Here is an 8,025-nt window from a genome sequence, read left to right on the forward strand (position 1 = left end):
TCAGAAACTATGAGAAGAGAAAGAAGAGGAGAGAGAAACAGAAAATTAATGAGACACATAACTTGCCTTATATGGATGTTTGTTTTGCTCATTTGCACATTGTTTAGTCCTTAAGAGCTCTGAACATAAAACACAAGTACACTATCAGGCTCAATTAGGTGCTTAATAAATATCTTTGATGATGACAAATGGCAGTGATAATAACAAGACTGCTCCCCTCCACTCCCCCATCCCAAGCGCCCTTGGCTCTCCGGCTTAAAGCTTGCTTTGTAATACTTGCTCATGAAGGCGCCTCAGTTCCCCTGCAGGAAATGCCCCTGAGGCAGGATATCCCCACGTTTTCCTAAGTCTTTTCCTCTTTGGATACCACCCCATGCCTCATAACGGGCGCTCCCCGAATATCTTCGACTTCAGGAGGAACACTACTCCATGCCGCTGGGTGGAAGCAGAATTCTGACCTGTCCGTGACGTTGTGCTCACCTCTCCCAGCCCCCAGGGGCTCTTTCCTCTCCTTGGGCATCTCAGGGCTCACATGCTCTGTACAAAGCCCAGTAGTTAGAAGTGCACCTAAACAGAACATTCCTCTGTGCATTCGTTCTTACAAAATGTGGTTCAGATCCTATCGCTCTCCCAGGAGTGCCCAATCCTCCTTTCACAAGATGAAACTCTATGAGTCTCTGCCTGACCCCACACACAGAGCTTATCACAGCCCAGAACTCACCACCCCCAGACCTCAGAGTGGCTCGCTCTCCCATCACCCTGCCTTTCCTCAGGGGCCTTCCTGACTACCGTATCTGAAGCAGCCCCTCATCAACATGGGAGGCTGCTCCTGACCTCACCACTTTTCCCCACTCGCCCAGAAATGATAGACATGCCATGTCTGGAGTACAGTCTCCTGAGGACAGGCAGTCTCTCTTTCCTGTTTACTTTTGAACTCTAGGCTCAAAACAGTATGTGCTATGACAGACTGAATGAATGAATGAGTACCTAAGAACATACATTTTCAACAGCATGTGAAGTAATTATTCTAAAGGCAGGATTCTCCTTTCCTAGAAGGAAGAAATTGGGTATCTCGGAACTTTGGGAATTGGAAATGGGAATGTCACCCATACAACCCCAGACCCTCAGGAGGTCTGGGATTGTAAAGAGAACCCTCCCCTTCCTCTGTGCCAGGTGTTGTACCCACCAGCCAGAGCAGACTGGGACCCTCAGTTTGCATTTCAAAGATGATGAGGATTATTTATTACAGGATGTTGTTCTCCTTTCTTATCATTTAGAAAGGGCTGTCAGCTCCCAGGACACTAGAAGCTGGAGGAAGGTAAGTTTGTCATTATGCCTGGCTCCCTCGCTCTCTCCATGTCGCACCTGGTTTGACTCCTCAGCACAGATTCACCTTTGGTCTTCTTTGGCAGGGAACTGCACAAAAGCATCTCTGGACCCCACAAGGTGTAGGGGTGTGACATGGCCCACATCAAAGGCAAAGTCCAAGAGAGGCCTCAGAGAGGCTCCTCTGATCAGGAAGAGGCAGAGCCCCAGCTGCCTGAGGAGCTGCTCGAGATGCCCCACAAACAGCTGTGCACCTGCCAGGCCTGAACCTCAGCTTCTCACCACAGCCCCTCCCTCTCAGTCCAAGCACTCTCCACAGCTGTCAGCATCACTTCTGCGAGGCCTCTGGCTTCCCTGTCTCCTGCCACCACATGGACACATCTGCCTGCAGCTCTCCAGTCCCTTAGCCAAGCTCACCCTGCATGTTCCTATATACCCTAGCTCCCAGCTGCACGGTTCCCAGTCGGCCAGGGCTGCCTTAACAAAGTATACCACACACCGGCAGCCTAAGCAACAGAACGTATAGTGTTTCACGGTTCTGAAGGCTGGAAGTCCGAGACAAAGTGATGATAATGGCAGTGGTGGTTTCCTCTGAGCACTCCAAAGGAGAGTCTGTCCCAGGCCTCTCGCTAGCCTTTGGTGGTTTGATTTGGAGCATCTTGGCTTGTCAAAGCATGGCCGAGATCCCTGCCTTCTTCTCCACATGGCAACTCTCCTGTGTGCATGTCTGCCTCCAAGCTTCCTCTTTATAAGGACACTGCCATAGTAGATTGTGGGCCCACCTTGCCCCAGTACGACCTCATCTTAACCAATTATATCTACAAAACCCTGTTTCCAAATAAAGTCTCATCCTGGGGACCTGGGGGTTAGAAATTCAGCACATGAGGGACCAGCAGATGGCCTAATGGTTATGTTGCTGGACTCCCATATACTTGACCACGGTTTGAGTCCTGACCCAGTGGCTTAAAATGCACGCCAGGCGCACATGCATGTGTGCCCAAAATCCTGAGAGGAGAACAGAAGAGAAGGGATCGCAGGAAGCAGGTAGGGGGAGGAGACCCAGGCTGAGGTGGACACTGGAGACATTCAAAATTCCTGCTGGGAGGGTTGGGAGGGGGTAATTTCTCGCCTTCTGTCTCTCTCTCCCTGTGTGTCTCTGCAAGTGCACGCACCCTATAACAAAACATCAGGTGTGTGTGCATGCATGCCCAAGATCCTGATTACAAGGAGGAATGGAGGAAAAGGGATTGCAGCATGATCAGGACCCGTGGGGAGGGGGTTCCTCCTTGTTTGCTCAATCTCCCCCTCCCTCTCTCTCTCTCTCTTGCATGCACGCATGCCCTCTGGCATAAAAATAAAATAATTCTACAGGTGATTACAATATGTACATAAGATTTAGAACCATTGGTCTTTAAGGTAACTGTCTTCATCTTTTCTTTGGGGAGAACCTTGCTTTTCTGGAAGTTGCCAAATATAGGCCACACCCTCAGTGGGTCCTGAAAAAGACCTCATGTGTACGAAAGAGCTGCCCTAAAGCACAGGGGATGAGACAACAGTGTGGGCCAGGCTGGACTGCCAGGGCTGAATCCGGAGTGCCCCTTCTGCTTGAACAACTTCAGGCAGGTGTTTCCGTTCTCCAGCATGTCAGTGGGGTGATTGGAGTACCCGCCCCATACAGCCGTGTTGTGAAACAGAAAAAACACACAGAAAATCCCATGCAAAATGCTTGCTTCATGGAAAAAGCCTCAATAAATGTTGGCTAATACTACAAGCTTACAAATCAACCAAGAGTGAATAATTCCTGCTCTATCCCATCTGCTACAGCAGGGGAATACAAAGATCTGTCAGAGCTAGTTCCTGCTGTCCGGAGTTTGCAGCTCTAGGACTTTACAACTCCCTGTGTTGTGAGAGGTACACAAACCAAATGCTGGGGGAGTTCAAAGATGGAAACTTAATAACCACAGGGTTGGAACAAGGAAAGGTCTAAAGGCTGGGTTGATGGGATATGAAGTAGAAATGGCCTCCCTCCGGCCCTGCCTGGTAACATCACAGCAGAAGAAACAACACCCCAGAGGCCGGAGATGGGGTGGCCCAACAGACATTTGGAAAGTGGGGAAGAGTCTGTTGTCTGACTAAGAAGTTCATGAAAGATGGGGAGAGAAGACTAGAAAGGGCAGGTATGAGCAGATTGTGGAGGGTTTGTCCCCACTTCAGTAAACAATGGGGATCCAGGAAAGGTTTCAGAAGAAGCAGCAAAATGGAACAAGCATGACCTATTCAGAGTTTGCTGAGCAAATGAATGGACGAATGAGTGTCTGGTAGCCGTATGTAAGACACTGTTCTGCAGAGACTGGCAGGAGGGAGACCACGGCGGCGTGTCCCCATAGCCTACCATATGCCTGGTAACAGGATAAACTGCTCTGCAAGTAAAGTCACATCTATTCTAAATTTTACAAATAAAAAATAAAACCAGCTTTGAGACCAGGACATGGCGCAGCATTGATAGAACTAGGCTTACCTGGGAAAGGTCCTAGGTTTCCATCCTGTGACCTCCCTGAGCATGCCAGCAACACGCATGCCTGTGATCCAAGCTGGCTGAGATGGGGGAGGGGGAGGGGTATCACAGCATAAACAAACTCTCACTCTCTCTCAAGAAATAACTCTAACTCTCTCTCTCTCAGTAAATAAATAAACTTAGCTTGAAATATAGATAGACAGGAAGCAACAAAGAGAGGAAGAAAAAGAAAGAAGGAAGGAAGAAGGAAGAAAGGAAAAAAAGGTAGCTAGATCCCACATGGCTGACCATGGTTCAAGTCCCAGGCTCAGTGGCTTGAGAAACACACAAGGCACATGTGTGTATGTGCCCAAAATCCTAAGAGGAGAATGGAGGAGAAGGGATTTGGGCATGGCTATCCTGCCTAGGGAATGCTCTCTCTCTCTCTCTCTGCATATGTGTGTGCGTTTGTGTGTGTGTGTGTGTTTGTATTTCTAATGAGTGCAGACACCCTATTAAAAAAAAAAAAAAAACTGAATCAAACCAGCCCAAACCCACAGGGCAAATTAATAAGTCTGGACTCTCTCTCCTGTGCCCCTCCCTTGCGGTTTGCTGCCAGCTGCCAAGGTCACTGATCCTCTAAGACAGGACTGACTGGCTGTCCCAGACACAAGCTTCCCTGGTTTCCAAGTGAGGACCAGCCCCGTTGCCTGCTCCTGGGATTCCCTGGGCCCTGGTACTCAGGCCTCCACCCTGTGAAGCACCGAAGTCTCCCATCCCTGGAGACCCAGCCTACAAGAGTGAGGTCCCTTCCACTTTCTAGCTTTGGGACACAGAGGACAACTCCTTTCTGGTGATGTGGTCACCTAAATATTGCCAGGGGCCCACCAAATGAAAAAAAAAAAAAGCTAAAAACATCTTTTCCCTCCCAAAGATGAAGTCACTCACCCTCCTCAGCACGGATACATAGTCTTTCCTTGGAATCCAACACCCCCATCCTCTTTTAGGTGTGGGGAGGCTCTAGTGTCTTAAAAATGGCTTACTCAATTAAGAAAACACAAAGTAACCCTGAGATCTCCTTTTGGAAGCAGAGAAAAAAAAAAGAAGACAAGAGAGGAGGGTGAAAGAGAATATGAGGAGCTTTCATAAAGATGGCAATGTAATATTTTTTATACCAGATTATTATACTCTTGTTTTACTTGAGTTTTTTTTTTCATTGTATACCTATATGTATTACTATCCTTAGCATATAGGATTTGTTTATTTAATATTTATGGAGGCTGGTTGGTGGCACAGCAAAAAGAAATGCAATTGTCTATGACACTAATGCCCATGGAAAGCTTTCGTATTCCTGACCAGAGGCCTCCCTGAGCACCCAGGCACCTGCCTACCCATTATCTGGGCTGGCTGAGAATAGGGGTGGGTCATGGCATCAAGATCCTGTTGGGGGTGCTGTCTCTCTGTCTTTGTCTTGCTTTCTGTCTCACTCCTGAAAGCAATAAATAAACTTAATAAATAAACTTTATAAATAAATATTGTTACAGGGAAGGTAGAAGGTGGAAATAAGTGTATTGCAAACCTCCTGTGTGGCAAGCCCCTGCTGGACCTTTTGCAGATGGATTTCATTAATGCTTTTCAACAGCCTTGTAAGGAGGATATGATGATGATAATGATGATTTTAGTGATTTAAAAAATGAAGAAATAGGGGCCAGCCAGATGGTGTGAGGGTTAAGGCAGCTGGATCCTGCATGGCCAACTGCATGGTTTGGGTCCCAGACCTACCAACTTGAAAAACTATACCAGCACATGTGTGTGCATAACCAAAATCCTGAGAAGAGCATGGAGAAGGGATTATGGCGTGGTCATTCCCCCTAGGCATGCTTTTTCTTTTTCTCTTTCCCCTCTCCTTCCTTCTCTCCTCTCCTTTCCTCTCCCTAGCAAGTACACACACACCCTACAGCAAATAAAAAGAAGAAAAAAGAAATGAGATGAATAAATGAATGAAGGACAATGCCCTTTTTCTCTTCCTTTCCATTATGTAAAGATGGCTTACTTTCCCGAATGATAAAACATTTTTCAAAAAGTCAGAGAACAAAAAAATTATTAAAAACAGATTAAGGCAGTATGATTTCCCAACCATTCCGTAAAGAATGAAAATAGCTTCGTCACCCAGAGCTTGTCTTCACAAAGTCATTGTTATTATGAGTTGGAACCTGTATTCACTCAAAAATTAAAATAATAACCCTGCGTGTGGCAAATTCCAAAGACACACTCCACGATTTTCAGAGCATATATATATTATTATCCTCCTGAACTTTAGCTAGATCTGAATGATTTACCATTAAGAGGATCCAGTTAAATGTTCTAATTCACAAAGAAAAAGTAATGAGATGGATCTGAAAAACTTCTTTTTATACCAATTAGGACTGAAGTTGAGCTCTGAAATGATTGGTACAATGCTGGCATTTAGCAACAGGAAGAAAAAGTCCTCAGACTCACTTCCCAGAAGGTTTCCCTGTGGGCAGTCAGGGACTGCCAAGCAGACTTGGAACAGTTCCTGTAGGAGAAGGTTTTTGATGGGCTTGGTTCCAATTGAGCCAAGCAGCAGCAGATGTGACGATACATTTTTAATCAATTTAAAGTCAAACTTAAGAAGAGATCGATTTTATTCAAATAAAACACACAATGCATTCTTCTGAAATATAAGGTTATACTTTCTGGAAATTACTCCAAAATTAACAAATGAATGGATTATCAAGAGATGAGCTACTACATGTTTATAGCAGTCAAAGGTCTAGAAGAATTAGTCCTGTTCTAATGTTCAGGATATATTGCACTCTAATTTTGCATTAATGAGACCAGCAGATGGCATAATGGTTATGTTACTGGACTCCCACATAGTCGACTGAGATTCGAGTCCCAGGCCCAGTGGCTTAAAACTTGGGCACATATGTATGTGTGCACAAAATTCCAAGAGGAGAATGGAGGAAGAGGGATTGTGTGGCATGGCCATCCCCCCTGGGTGGTGATTTCTCGCTTTCTGTCTATCTCTCCAGCAAGCACACATGCCCTATGGCAAAAATCTCCAAATATATATATATATATATTTTTTTCGTATTAATGTGTCTGTTTCTTTCCTTTTCTTTTTAAGTTTACTTTTTTTTTTCTTCTATGACTGAGAGACAGAGAGAGGGAGAAATGCCTCCAATAGCAATCCCAATGTTGCAATCCACCTCCAGGCTCAGCCAGCCCCAAATTGTGTGCTCAGGGCACTCAGGGACATCTCTGGCCCTGAATCCAGAACCTTCCCACATGGGCCAGCCTCAAGACATATTGCATTTTACCCCTGTGCCACTGTCTGGCCTTATCATTGCATCCATTTCTCATCTTCTGTTCTGGGGCATCTCATTCCGATGGGTCATGTTAGGGTGGAGTTTGCCATGTGGTCACAGTTCTTAGCTTTAGGCTGAGAACTCATAGACATCAGAGCCCTCTTCTGATCAGCTCTGCCCAACCCCGTGAGAAGAGGGCAGTTCAAAGGCAAATGTCACCTACAGTAAGAGCTGTGTCCCAGAAGGTACACACAGAATGGTACATACTGCAGTTCAGAAGCCAGGGACCCGGGTCTGCTTCTGGTATGTTGGGAATATCACAGATGCAATACTTTGGGTGAGGAAGACTAAAAAATGAGCAAAGATGCTTTCATATACACTTTAGCTCCCTCTCCTGGGCTACCTGAGGACAGGTTTGATGTTTTATTATAGCACCTGTAATCACAGGTATCTGATAGATGAAGGAAGAAAGAAAAGAGGAAATGAAGGAAGGGAGGAAGAGAGGGAGAAATAAAAAGAGGAAGGAGGGACAGAGAGAAGAGAATCCCAAGAAGGAAAAGTCTGAGTTATGGGACCAGCAGATAGTGTAATAGTTACTTCACTGGACTCCCACATAGTCGACCACAGTTCGAGTCCCAGACCTGGTGGCTTAAAACTCACACCAGGAGCACGTGCATGCATGCCAAAGATCCCAAGAGGAGAATGGAGGAGAAGGGATTGTAATGTGGCCACCCCCTCACACACTTTCTATCTCTCTTTCTCTCTGTCTCTTGCCCTATAGCAAATCTCTCTCTCTCTAAAAAAAAAAAAAAAAAGAAAGAAAAGTTTGAGTTATGAGAAGAGAGTTCTTTAAAACCAGAGGTCAAATACAAA

The sequence above is a fragment of the Tupaia chinensis genome, unplaced genomic scaffold (genome assembly GCF_000334495.1).
Source record: "Tupaia chinensis unplaced genomic scaffold, TupChi_1.0 Scaffold150175_1, whole genome shotgun sequence".
NCBI classification, from domain to species: domain Eukaryota; kingdom Metazoa; phylum Chordata; class Mammalia; order Scandentia; family Tupaiidae; genus Tupaia; species Tupaia belangeri.